Raw genomic sequence first — 12428 nt, 5'->3', positions numbered from 1 at the left:
TTTTATTTATGGGAGTTGCTTTGCTTTCATTTTAACCTCATTTTAGTAGCCTGTGGTGGTTTTTTGGTTAGTGGTATTCACTGGCTGGCTGTGCTAGCTGGAGGGTTTATTGATTTGTTTGTTTGTTTTACCCCTGCAAAATTCCTATTTTCTGGAATGTCTCTATTGAAATTAATATATTTTCCCCCAAACTCTGCTTTTCATATGACCATTGACAACAGGCCAAAGGAAAACATCATGGCTTTTCATAGATTTTTGCATGATTTATTGATGTAAATATACTGTAAATAACTGATCAGACATTAAAGGGCAAAAAAAAATTCTTTAACAATTTGAAAATGAACAGGATAACTAGAATACACAGTCATCACTTTATGTTTTATGTCATTCAGATCTACTGTCAGTTTTTTTCATATACAAATTCACCTTGTTCTGTAATCATTAAATACCTAGAAATTTTGCATAATGAAACATGCTATTTACACTGTGTATGACTCACAGGTAATTACAAATAAAAAGTATACAAAATAATTAAAAGGCATTGTTGCATGAAAAGCAGAAAGATACATTGGATGTTTTGATTAACTATAAATGCTTAAATACTTGTACATGGACTTCTACTCTCAAATTGCTAGTGATAATAAACTTTATATTTGACCTTTTTGATCAGGAATGCTGGTTCCTATGCCTGTACTACTGGAGAAGGGAAAATATGTCCAGACATTATGAGTCACCATAGGAAACATTTCTGGAACTGTACAGGTTGAGATGCATTCATATTAGAAAACAAAAATAAAATATTTGACATTGCAAAATAAGCAATTTAAGTCATGCCGTACAGATACATCTGAATAATAAACTGATACTATATGATGGCATTGTAAATAAATGTAACATAGATAGAGCATCTTAAAAATAAGCAATTTGCTTGGCATATCTGTATCATAAAATAGCAGATGTACAATATTATTTACAGAGCAAACCAAAGAGATAATACTCCCAAAAACTAGCGCAAACAAGTCAAGTAATGTTGAAAACCACAGACCTGATTCATAAATTATATATTCATGTAGTCTTCTGTAGGAGAGAGATTGAGTTTAAAAAGCTGTCTTCTACACCTCTAACATATATCTGAATTGCTATGTTGGAAATCAAATTTCTAGTTCCCTTCCACAACCACCCAAAATGAGGTATATGTATGGAATGGCCCTGATTTTTACTGGTGTAGTCTTCTTGGACCCTGTCCATAGCACATTAAATTGAAATCTTCCCCTTAACTTCAGCGGACTTTAGCTGAGGCCCATAGACTTCAAAGTGTATTATGTTATCCACAGGCTTAAATGAGCATAATAACAACATAAATGATGCATGTAATGAAGTCTAAATGTCAAATATTAGATGTGGAAAAGTTCCCTTCTGTTATTACCCAGAATGATTTACATATTAACCTACATAACATTAAATAGAATTTATTTATAAGAGCAACCCCATTGAAACAATAGGTTTACTTGTGTGAGTAAATGTTACCTAGTAAATGTAGAAATTGCAGGGTCAGTTCATAATAGGTCACCTGTTCTGCTCTGCAGCATGACTGGAGTATAGTTACAAGCTCAAGCTTTAGTCATGAGACTCCCATCAACTATAATAGAAATCACATGACTTTTGTTTGGTAAGGACTAAAGCTAACAGCAGGTTTAAGAGGCAGGAAGGTGAATAATATTTGCATCCCAAGATGTCTAATATGCTAGTATTTTTACTGGGCCAGGTTTTTAGAGTAGTACCCTACTGTTTAAGATTTAAACAAACAACCAATTATATAGTGCTGCTCTATTAACCTAGAGTGCTGACACATGGTTCAAATCCACTAAAATTTAAATCAGTGATACTTAACCAGGGTGCCATGATTTACACACATGACTTACAAATTAAACTCAAAGGTCTTAAATAAGAATCCAGAGTGTTAAAAACATTCCGACCTCTTGTAGTCTGAGTTTTCTGCAAAAGAAGAATTGCTCTATTATTTTTCTGTTGTCAAAATGCTAGCCTGACGAAGGGTTTTTGAACTCAAAAGCTTGCTTAATAACTATTCTCCAACTATTTGGGTTGGTCTAATAAAAGATATCAAATTCACCCAAGGAACCTTGTCTGCCTATGTCCTTAGACCAACACGGCTACAACCTACACCCCTGAAAATTAAGCTGGCATTTTCAGAGAACTAAGAAAGCTAAGCTGGCATTTTCAGAAAATTAAGCTGGCATTTTCAGTAAGTTACTGCACAGTAAGCAGTTTTTAGGCTGGCATCTACATGTGCAGGCTTTGAAATACAGTAACGCTGTGTGTGGACTAACTTTGGACTAAAGTGTGTGGACTGATTTGGGACACACGGTGTTACTGCATAGTAAGGCATCTACAGACGGTTACTGTGCAATAAATAATTGGGCGTAAATTTTATACCATCTATATAAGTCACCATAGTTACTGTCCAGTATGGGCATGCACGTGTAGCCACGCATCCGTACTGTGCAGTAATTTTTGGTTATTGTGCAGTAACCTAAATTACTGTGCAGTAAATGCACATGTGTAAATGAGCTTATTGAGTTTGACTAATCCATAGCAACATTCAAGACAGCTAAAGTAAAATCCTGGAGGAGTGAAGTTTATCTACAGGAGCTGTGAGTTTCTGTTAATTCTACAATGGCTGCCATTAAACATTGATTTACTGCCACTCAATAGATACTCAGAATAAAATTTAACTGTGGAATCTTGAAATACTACGAGGTAGAAACAATCTGAAAATGTTAGTCATTGTGCCTGAATGGTGTTAGCTAGATGAATAGTAATGGCAGGAAGAGGGCATAACATACAGCATTCAGTAGACAAGCCTCCCTCTTCAGCTCTTGTATTTTAAAGCTTTTTCACTTGTTCACAGGAGAGTTCCACCTTCCCTGTGTGCCTCTATTTCACTAGTTTCATGTTTCACTTGTTTAAAAAGTTTCTCAAAAAAAATAAAAGCAAAAAATGAGGATAAGGCAGATGACCATGTGTAATGAGTCCCTGTACCTGAAACCTAGAACTATAATGAAACATGTAATTTGATAAACATTTCTCATTGAGAAGTGAGGAAAATAATTTTAGTAAACATGGTCCATGAGGTCCTTGGGACACATCATACAAGAACTGAATTTGTTTTTAATCAGATAATTGTACTGTAATTTCCAGGGGACATGTAATTTAAGTGAATCCTACTTAAAATGTGTGAATATGAAACTGAGAACATTTGGATGGACCTCTCTTGACATCTTTTGGCTCATGGATTATTTTATTGAATAGTTAGGAAAAGAGATTAAATTAATTTTTGCTGTAAGTCTATTGCCTTTCAGTAAGATTGTACCAGAGGAGAATTGATTTTATGCATACAGCCATTATGAGTGTAAATAATCAAAGATTTGGTAAATGCAAATACATATATCCCAAACTCAACAACGTCCATGATTTTCCCCTTTTTCACTGAATATGAACAATGCCTGTGTCCTAGATCTGTAGATGGGCTTTATCATTCCACCTTCTTTGACCAGGGATGTTTTTGGCCAGATGCTTCATGAAATAGCCTTCTGTATTGATTTAAGATTGCTTCAGAAAATTAGATAAGCATCTAAACCCATGAGTGCTTATTCAAATTGAATCTCAGATATTTTCTATGATTTTGCTCATTATTAATAACCCATAAATAAGATATTTTATGAATCAGATACTGTGCAAAGGTCATGCAATAAAATAGTTTGATTTTCCCTTTGAAATGCATTGGTGTGGAGGTCATAAACATAATGGAGCCTGTCACAAATTTAACACAAGTTGAGGAAAGAGTATTTATTGAATTGAAGTGCTCTTGTTAGTATTTAGACATGGCAAAATGTCTCTGCTTGGTCCAGTGAAGAACATTAAAACTTGTATTTCATTTATAAACATATATATGAATACTAGGCTAAAACTAGAGGCATTGAACTAGATGATGTATAGTATATTGTATATTGCTTTCCTTATAGTGTACCTTATGCTCCTAATATGGCAACAAACAAGTAAAATTATTCAGGACAAACTAAAAGAATTTCATTGTAACAAATAGAGTTACAGAAAGTTACACAATAAAAGCAATATGTATAATCACAACACATAGCAGGCAAGTTATTAAAAGATGATCTTGGAATTCTCTTTATGTTTGTTGTTTTAATCATTGCATTCTCTGTTAACAACTCACCTGCATTAGTTTGGTAAAGTTTGTTCTTCTTGTTTGAGGCATGAACGTTTGGGGTTTGGGGGGAGGGGGTTGTTGGGTTTTTTTGCCCCTACTTACTCACATCTTACAGCAGACAAATTATAAGTTTTATATACAGTAACCTGTTTGGAAGGAAATAGAAAGGGAGAAATAAAAGAATCAGCAAAAAAAACTGAACAGTAAGAGGGTATTAAAAGGTTCTCTGTTCCTTCTACAAAGGTCCTGACTATCATCATTGTTTACATTTGTGAGAGAAAAGAAAGCAGCTTTTTGAAAAATTATCCACACTCCCCAGGGCAGACATTCACTGCTCACTTCAGATATAGAACTTGCTAGTAACATCTACCCTTCCATATCCCTGATATACCCAGCAGAAAACCATGCTATAGTGAGGTCTACGTAAATAAAGGCTCCCATATTGGAAGTGAAACAAGAAGAATAAGCTTCAGAATATTTTTCAGTAGTTCAAAGGGTCACAGCTATCAAAATATACATTCTACTGTTATGAAGAGCAGTACAAATGTTAAAGCTTTATAGACCATATGTAGTTCACTGCACACACAATTTTCCCATGGCCTACACATATGGCACATTGATTTATTACAAAGATTCATGTCCCTCTTCAGGGATTAATATTGAACTCTGTTAATGCTCAACTGGTGTTGCGGCCTTGAATAATTCTTGCTCAGTGACACACATAACACAGGCATTGTTGGTATGCTCATTATGTACTTTAACTGCCACCAATTAAAGACATAATTACAAAACCAAATCTTATTAATTTTCCTTTTTTTTTTCAAGTAGATAATTCAAGTCTTTGGTTAAAGATAAATTCAGTTAGTCTAGGGAAGCAACCAGAACTGATGTAGCAATTTTAATTCAGACAAAACTGCTGTAACTTCCTGAACGCATAGCTACTTAAACAAATTAACCAGTAAATTAAGTGTATTTTATGAAATGCAACATGAAAAACTTGGGATGGACTTCTCTTCACTTCTTTTGGCAGGTGGATCAATTTAATGAATAGTTAGAAAGTGTAGCCAAATGTTCAGTGTAACTCTATTGGCTTTAGCGGGAATTACACCAAGGAAGACCATTGCCTTCACTCACCACTATGCTTTGCTGTCCAATTAAGAGCTCAGTGGAAAAAACATTTTAAATACTTACCTGCCACATTCTTATTCCACTAGAGGGCAGGCTGCAAATTTAAAATGATACTTGTATTTGTATGATACTGTTTTAACCAGGGTGCTATCGGAAACAGCACTATGGATATAGAATTATGAAATTAAAATGTTCACCAGGTTGTTGGTTTTTTTTTTTTTTAATCTTAACATAGATAATTCTGTACAGAGGAACCATTTTCTCAAACTACACAATCAAAATGCTTTAGAATTTGAATCTCACATAGATTTAAATTATTTAGTTTGATACTGAAAGGTCTTTCTTGTTGTTTTCTTATGACTGAACCTTATTTCTCAATGATAAATGTTTGTAAGTCTTGCTGAGAAGATTAAAGCTACATGGGATACATTAAAATCATGGCATGGAACTATGCAGAACATTTCCAGTTGGGCATAGACATTTTTGGCATTTTCTCTTCCTACTTTTTGTAGTACAAAATACTCCCACTCAACTTTCAAAATAGACAAATTGATCTTCCTGCCAAATAAACCCCTCGTGAGGATTCACAAAGCTGAGAGTGAAAAGTTCATTATACCACAAAACCTTCCTTTGGAAAAACCACAGGCTTTGAGGGTGTTGCAAAATATTCCATAGGCCTAGAAAGTAGTATCAGTGACACGGAAGGAACTTCTCATGAATCTTAAGTCTTCATTCATAGTCAAATCCTACCTTTGGATAAATATGGAGACCTCTTTTTGAAGCTGTATGTGAGCAAACTGGGATAGGATTTAACCCTCAGTCTTCAAACTAGCAAGGGTTAAACTGGAAACAAAGGGGGAAAATGAGTCAGTCTCATCAATGAGCCCCTAGACCTGGACAAATATCCATGGAAGTCACTGACTTCAGATTTAAATCAGGCCTCACGTGATGAATGAAGTGAGATGTAGGCGACTCCTTGATCATCTGCTTGGCCCACATGGTTTTTCCACTGGCTGGGGAGGTTGAGGTCATGGGTATAGAAAACTGGAAAAATGTTCTTGTAGCTGATAATCAAGATGTTGCATGCAAAACAGATCACTCACACAAAGGTTTAAGGACTGAACAAACTGTTCCTTGATGAAGCTCTGGTTCATGCCTTTACTGTTAGTTCATTTTAAAAACCTTTTCATAAAAACAGCGTCATCCTTACACCAAAAAAAAAAAACAAATTATGAAAAGATATTTTCTGTGTCCCATAGTTGTTGTTCTTTAATCAGAGGCAACAGCTGAGCAACTGGGGACATAGAGCAATAAGACTATCTGTAACTTCAAAGCAGAGCGCATCTACACTAGACGCTATATCACTGTAGTGATGAGGTACATTGCCATAGCTCATTTCTATGGCAACATAGCATTGGCAGGCATGAACTGTAATGCCAATGCTACTGTGCAGTAGCAACAAGCTCATTACTACTGTGCAGTAGCATGGGAAAAAAACCCCCATGCAGCATTGGGACTGTGCAGTAATGCCGATTACTGCACAGTCAATTAGTACTTGCTTAAGCACGGTAACAACTGCGTAGTCCAGCACACGTATAGACGTGCCCACATAGACCATACTCTCCACTCCAATACAGAAGCTCTGCATTGTTACGAAATGACATTTCAGTGTAAAATTGGAGTAACAGGGTGCATCTACATGAAACACTTCCTGTGAAGCTGCAGAATTTGTTCCACAGTAAATGTCTCCACATCTATATCTGTGCCCCTATTAGGGTCCAGAGCAGGCTAGTACTTGTATTTAAAAGTACTAGCCTTCTCCAGAGTGTTTTCATGTGCCACAGCCCACATGTAGATGCTGCCCAGCTTGCTGAGGCATGAAGGTGCTTCAGAGTGGGGGCTGCCTGCTCACTAGCTCCACACTGAAGCACCCCTGTCCTCAGCCAGCCCCTCAGCAGCACAGTCAGCCTGGTCAGAGCAGCTCCAGGCTGCTGCCAGCTGGGGCTGCTCTGACGGCTCAATGTGCTGCACACAAATAAACTCCAGAGCAACGTACTCTGGAGTTTTTGCTCCCAGGCATATATTCAAACAGCGCACCTGGGAGCAAAAACTCTGGAGCTTATTGCTCCAGAGTTTTTGTGCTTATTTGTGCTCATTAACTGCATGTGTTGTTTGCTCTGAAGTTTATTTGTGCTCATTAAATGCAAGTATAGACGTGCCCACAGAGCAGAGTATCAAGCCTTACACCCTCCGACAGAATGCTGAATGTAACTGCTGTATGTTAGTAAGCAATGGGGAAAGGAAACAAAACAAAAACACTCTGTAATACAAAGTTATATAAAGTTGGTCCTAATGCAGGAAATCAGCACATGGAAAGAAAATATCATATTATTACATAATTTCTTTAAAAATTCCCTTCTATTAATTTAATAGTATTTTAATAGCCCTAAAATCCATCCTGGGTCTTGTCATGGCAGTGACTGAAGGCCAGAACAAAAGCTTGTGTGAACATAAGCCATAGATGTGGGGCCTCACTCCCATGGGCAGGCTACCTACACTAGGGATTAATGGTTGAGCGTGTTTGAGCACAACGCTTTTCTTCTCAGGGCAGGTCACTGGGCAGGCATGAGCAAAGCCTCCAGAAAGCACTGATTGATCTAAGATGGACCCAATTATTTGTCCCCTATAACTAGAGCAAGAAAGAGGTCAGAAATTCTACTGCATTATGAACTGGTCTAGCTCTCAGACAATATCACTCTGTGGTAGAAGCAAATTCTAATTCTATATTAAATAAAAATTAAGAAAGCAGGGTTAAAATCAGCCTGGGGAACCAAAGGTCCATATCTGACAGCAATGCGTACTCTGCCAAACAATTTACATTTAGGATTTTTTATTACTAATTAGTTAATCCATTTTGACCAGGAAAGGTTGAATATTCAATACAGCCACATAATATTGATGCCTTTTCTGACATTTTGTTGGTAAAAATTGCACAGTTAAACATTGTAATAAATATAGATAAGAGGTCAACATGTTGCTTTAATACTACTTACATCCCCAATCTTGATACAACCTCAAGAAAACTCATGACCTCTATTAGGGCTTGATTTCTATTAACACAGACTGACCAAAATTCACATGCTATTAGTTTGCTATCTGCAGAAGACCACTATTATATAGGATACTCTACAGACACTGAACAAAGATTCTTTACAACTGATTCACAATGGTTTCACTCCAACAAACGGAACATGTAACATGATGCACTTTTAAAAGTTTCAGATCTGAAATGCAGAGAAAGGAAGACATTTTAGAAAGAAGAAATAATAAGTAGATGAGACTTACACAAAGAGATAGTTTCTAAAGGACATGGTGAAAGTTTTTTATGAACTAGGCAGAAAATAATTCCTTACACTTTCATATATTCAGAAATAGTGAAGGGTAAATTACTTAGGAATGATGTGTGGTTGTATATATAAGAACTGCCCATTTATTCTTTGCTAGGGACTGAATGAAGCCAAGCCCTCTATAGTAAAGGATCTACTCAATTTGTGAATCTGGGATTTTGCAGAAACTGCAAAATCAACTGAAAAAAAACTTAGTAAAAATAAAATGCTGGCGTCCAGGGGGAGCTTGTGACCTGCTGCTGCTGCAATTCAGTCTTGCAGTCCACCCCAGCAGGGAAGATGCTGACTGGTGGGACAGCACACATGGCAGCAGAGAAGATGGCTGCTACCTCTTTGTCCCTCCTCCCCTTGCTGGGGCCTTTCTGCCAATCAATGCTGAGGGGCAAGGCTGCTGGAGCACATCCACAAAATATCCACAGAATTTGCTATTTATGCCGTGACCGACCTACAAAAATTGTTTAGTGTCTCTGCGATTTAAGTAGAGTCCTACTGACAGTATGGGCCTTTCCAGCTTAAATTAACAGGGTGTGCTCCTTAACTGCAGCAGATTAATTCACTATACATCATGCCTGGGGTAGGGGAAAAGAACGAACCATGTAAAACACTGAAGAGTAGATTACACACACCCACACATACATGCATGTGCACGCACGCACACACATACACACACACACTATATTGCTGCAATTAAGAGAACATTAATAAATACAGATTACAGATTACTTTTTGCCAAAACCAACTGACTCTACTTCACATAAATAGAAAAAAAATTACTGCAAAATAAGCACATTCTTTTATATAAAACATGGTCGTCTAACATGTCTCTTTATAACAAACATCTGGAAGGAGTTAAAGTTGTTTGCTTTTCATTCACTCATTACTTTTGGCTTTTGTTTACTTCAATAAGAATTGCTCTGGTGAAACTTAATCCCCCTAAATTGGAGGCTTTTAAAACTCAGAGCTATATTCCAATATCTAAATAAGTGGCATGATGTGCAAAGATGCTGACAGCTAAAGGTTATGAGAACTTAATCTCTTTGAACTCAGGCTGTTTTCTTAGTTGTCTTAACAGGGCTTTTAGTAGCCACCATTGAAATCTTTGCAGCCAAAATGATTCAGCAGATTTTTTTTAAAAAAGAACCAGAATTTGCTATATCAAGGTCTAAACTTTTCAATATGCTGCTTGTTAATTCATGCTATTTTTAGTTTAAATCTCACGGGTGTCTTGCTTTCAACTGAGCGTTCTGCTTTCTGTTGCTTTTTTCCAGATGTTCTGACATTTTGATTTACCGTCATCCCTGTTACTGAATTTAGGCTTCTCTGCCAATTCCACAGAGTTTCTATTTTTATTCTTTTGAGCTACTAATATGCTTTCTCCTTAAAGTGGATTTGTTGCGAAAAACTCTTGAGTGTTGGCTTGTCACAAAGCTATGAAAGCCACTTGAGAAATTAGTTTCTTAGGTGACCTTTAAAATGAGTGAAAATAATGGCCATGCAATTCAGCACAGTTTGGGTTTCATTATCACAGCAGTGCATATCAGAGAGGATGCAACTATTTCAGAAGTAGTCTTTTTCTTGGTAATTATGGAAGCTATTACCTGGACATGGAAATTCTTCAAGATTTCTCAGTTCCTCAATATTTCTCAATTTTGTTTCTCTTGAGAAAATGACAATTCACAGTGTGAAGGACTACATACCACTGCCTCTATCCTTCTGCCCAAAGAGATTTTTCCCATGGCCTCTGTAACCATCATCCTTCCAACTGAATTCTCCACGGATGACTTGGCAACAGGATGGCAATTTTAGAAGAGGAGAGACGTGCAAGCAATGTCACTTCATTTACACACCACAACCAAAATTTCAGTCTTTCCCATCACATTGAGATTCAACGTCAAGCAGAAGACTCAAGAATCACAGATTATAGATCAGATTCTTGACCTCAGCACTGCTACTGCTGCTCTGATTCTTATTTATTGTCAGGGAAGCAATACTGAAATGTTTACTTGCCTCGCTGGAGTAATGATGTACATCACAGGAGTAGCGTAGGTTCCAAAACTACAGAGAAGGAGCAGATCCCAGAGGCATGCAATTTACTGCAGTACTAATTGTTTAGTCAGGGCCTGTGAATAGGAAATATTAAAAAGCTATACTGGAGTACAGCGGTAGTTCAAATGCATCTAAAGGCCTGGTATAGAGTGTTATAAAAGGTGTGATACAAGACTACACTACCTAGCATGTACAAAGAGTCTAGTGTAGAGAGGGAAATATATACGGAGTCTTCATAAAGTCCTTGGGCACAACCTAAGTTATTAAAATTTTAAAGTGCACAAGGACTTTATGAACACCCTGGACATGTTTAAGCTGAGTGAGTTAGTGTTTTGGCTGCATCATGGCTCAACAAGTTTAGCACATGTTAAAGACAAAGGGAAGTACAGGCAGTCCTCGGACTTATGACACAATTGGTTCCTGAAAACAGCGTCTTAAGCAGAAATGTTGTAACTCGGAAATTATTTTCCCATACGAAACAATGTTATAAATGGGGGATTGGTTCCTGAACCAAGACCCAATACCCTGTTTTCACCAAAAATAACCCAGAATTTTGTACTCAATCAATTATAGATGAGTAATATAGCTGCATTCATGTATTTATATTGTAAATAGCAATCATATTGATTTGGAAGGACTTCTTTGAGGTGACTTTGCTGGACTTTTTGAAGGGTTCTTGGCTGGAGTCCTCTCAGGAGTCTTGGTTTCAGGTTTTTCTGCTTTCTTAAAGAAAGCGTCCATGGAAGTATGGACAGATGTTCTCCAGGGAGATGGGTGACACAGCAACTTGTTTGCTGTCATGGCGTTACATCAGATCAAGCGCTGTAAAGTCAAAACTGACATCAGAAAGTTGAAACAGGGTGGCAATTTAGAAACAAGTGTGAAATGTTGTAACTCAAAACATTGCAAGTCGAGGACTGCCTGTACAATGAAATCCTGGTTCCTTTAAAATTAACTGCAAACACCAATGGACTTCAGTGAGGTCAGGATTTAACTCTGAGTGCTTAATTTGAACTTGATTTTTTATTAGTAACAGCAAATCTAATCACTGGAACACTTTGGAAAATGTCACCCACAGCACAGATGCTAAACTGTACTATAATTTAAGTCACAGATATACTCCTCTAAATGTACTTTCATTTAGGGATCTTTCAGTGGCTATCTCATGAGTAAGAGCATTTAAGAACTGATATTTAAATACCTTATTCCTTATGCATTTCATCACCTGTAAACTGCAAATTTCTCAAGGTGGCTCATTCACCTTCCTTTGCTTCATATTTATTCAAGATTTTATAATAATTGGGTACCTCCAGATGAGCACAGATGTGCAGTATGTGGTGCCACAGACCCATCTGTGGCACCACACACTGCACACACCACACATGGAGGTGTTCCCCATACTGCTACTTTGCAGTGCGTGGTGGGGGAGCGAGTTGACTGTAGGAGACCCTCACAGCAGCATGCAACTGGCAGCAGCATGCACCATCCAAAACCAGAATCTGGCTGGCCAGAGCCACACTGGCTGCTGACCAGGCTCCCTGCTGCAGAAGCACCATGGCTGCAATTCCTGGAGGCCCCAAGACCCTACGTAAGGCGTC

This window comes from Alligator mississippiensis, chromosome 1 (assembly GCF_030867095.1).
Source record: "Alligator mississippiensis isolate rAllMis1 chromosome 1, rAllMis1, whole genome shotgun sequence".
In the NCBI taxonomy this organism is placed as follows: Eukaryota; Metazoa; Chordata; order Crocodylia; family Alligatoridae; genus Alligator; species Alligator mississippiensis.
This window is presented reverse-complemented; position numbering follows the sequence as displayed.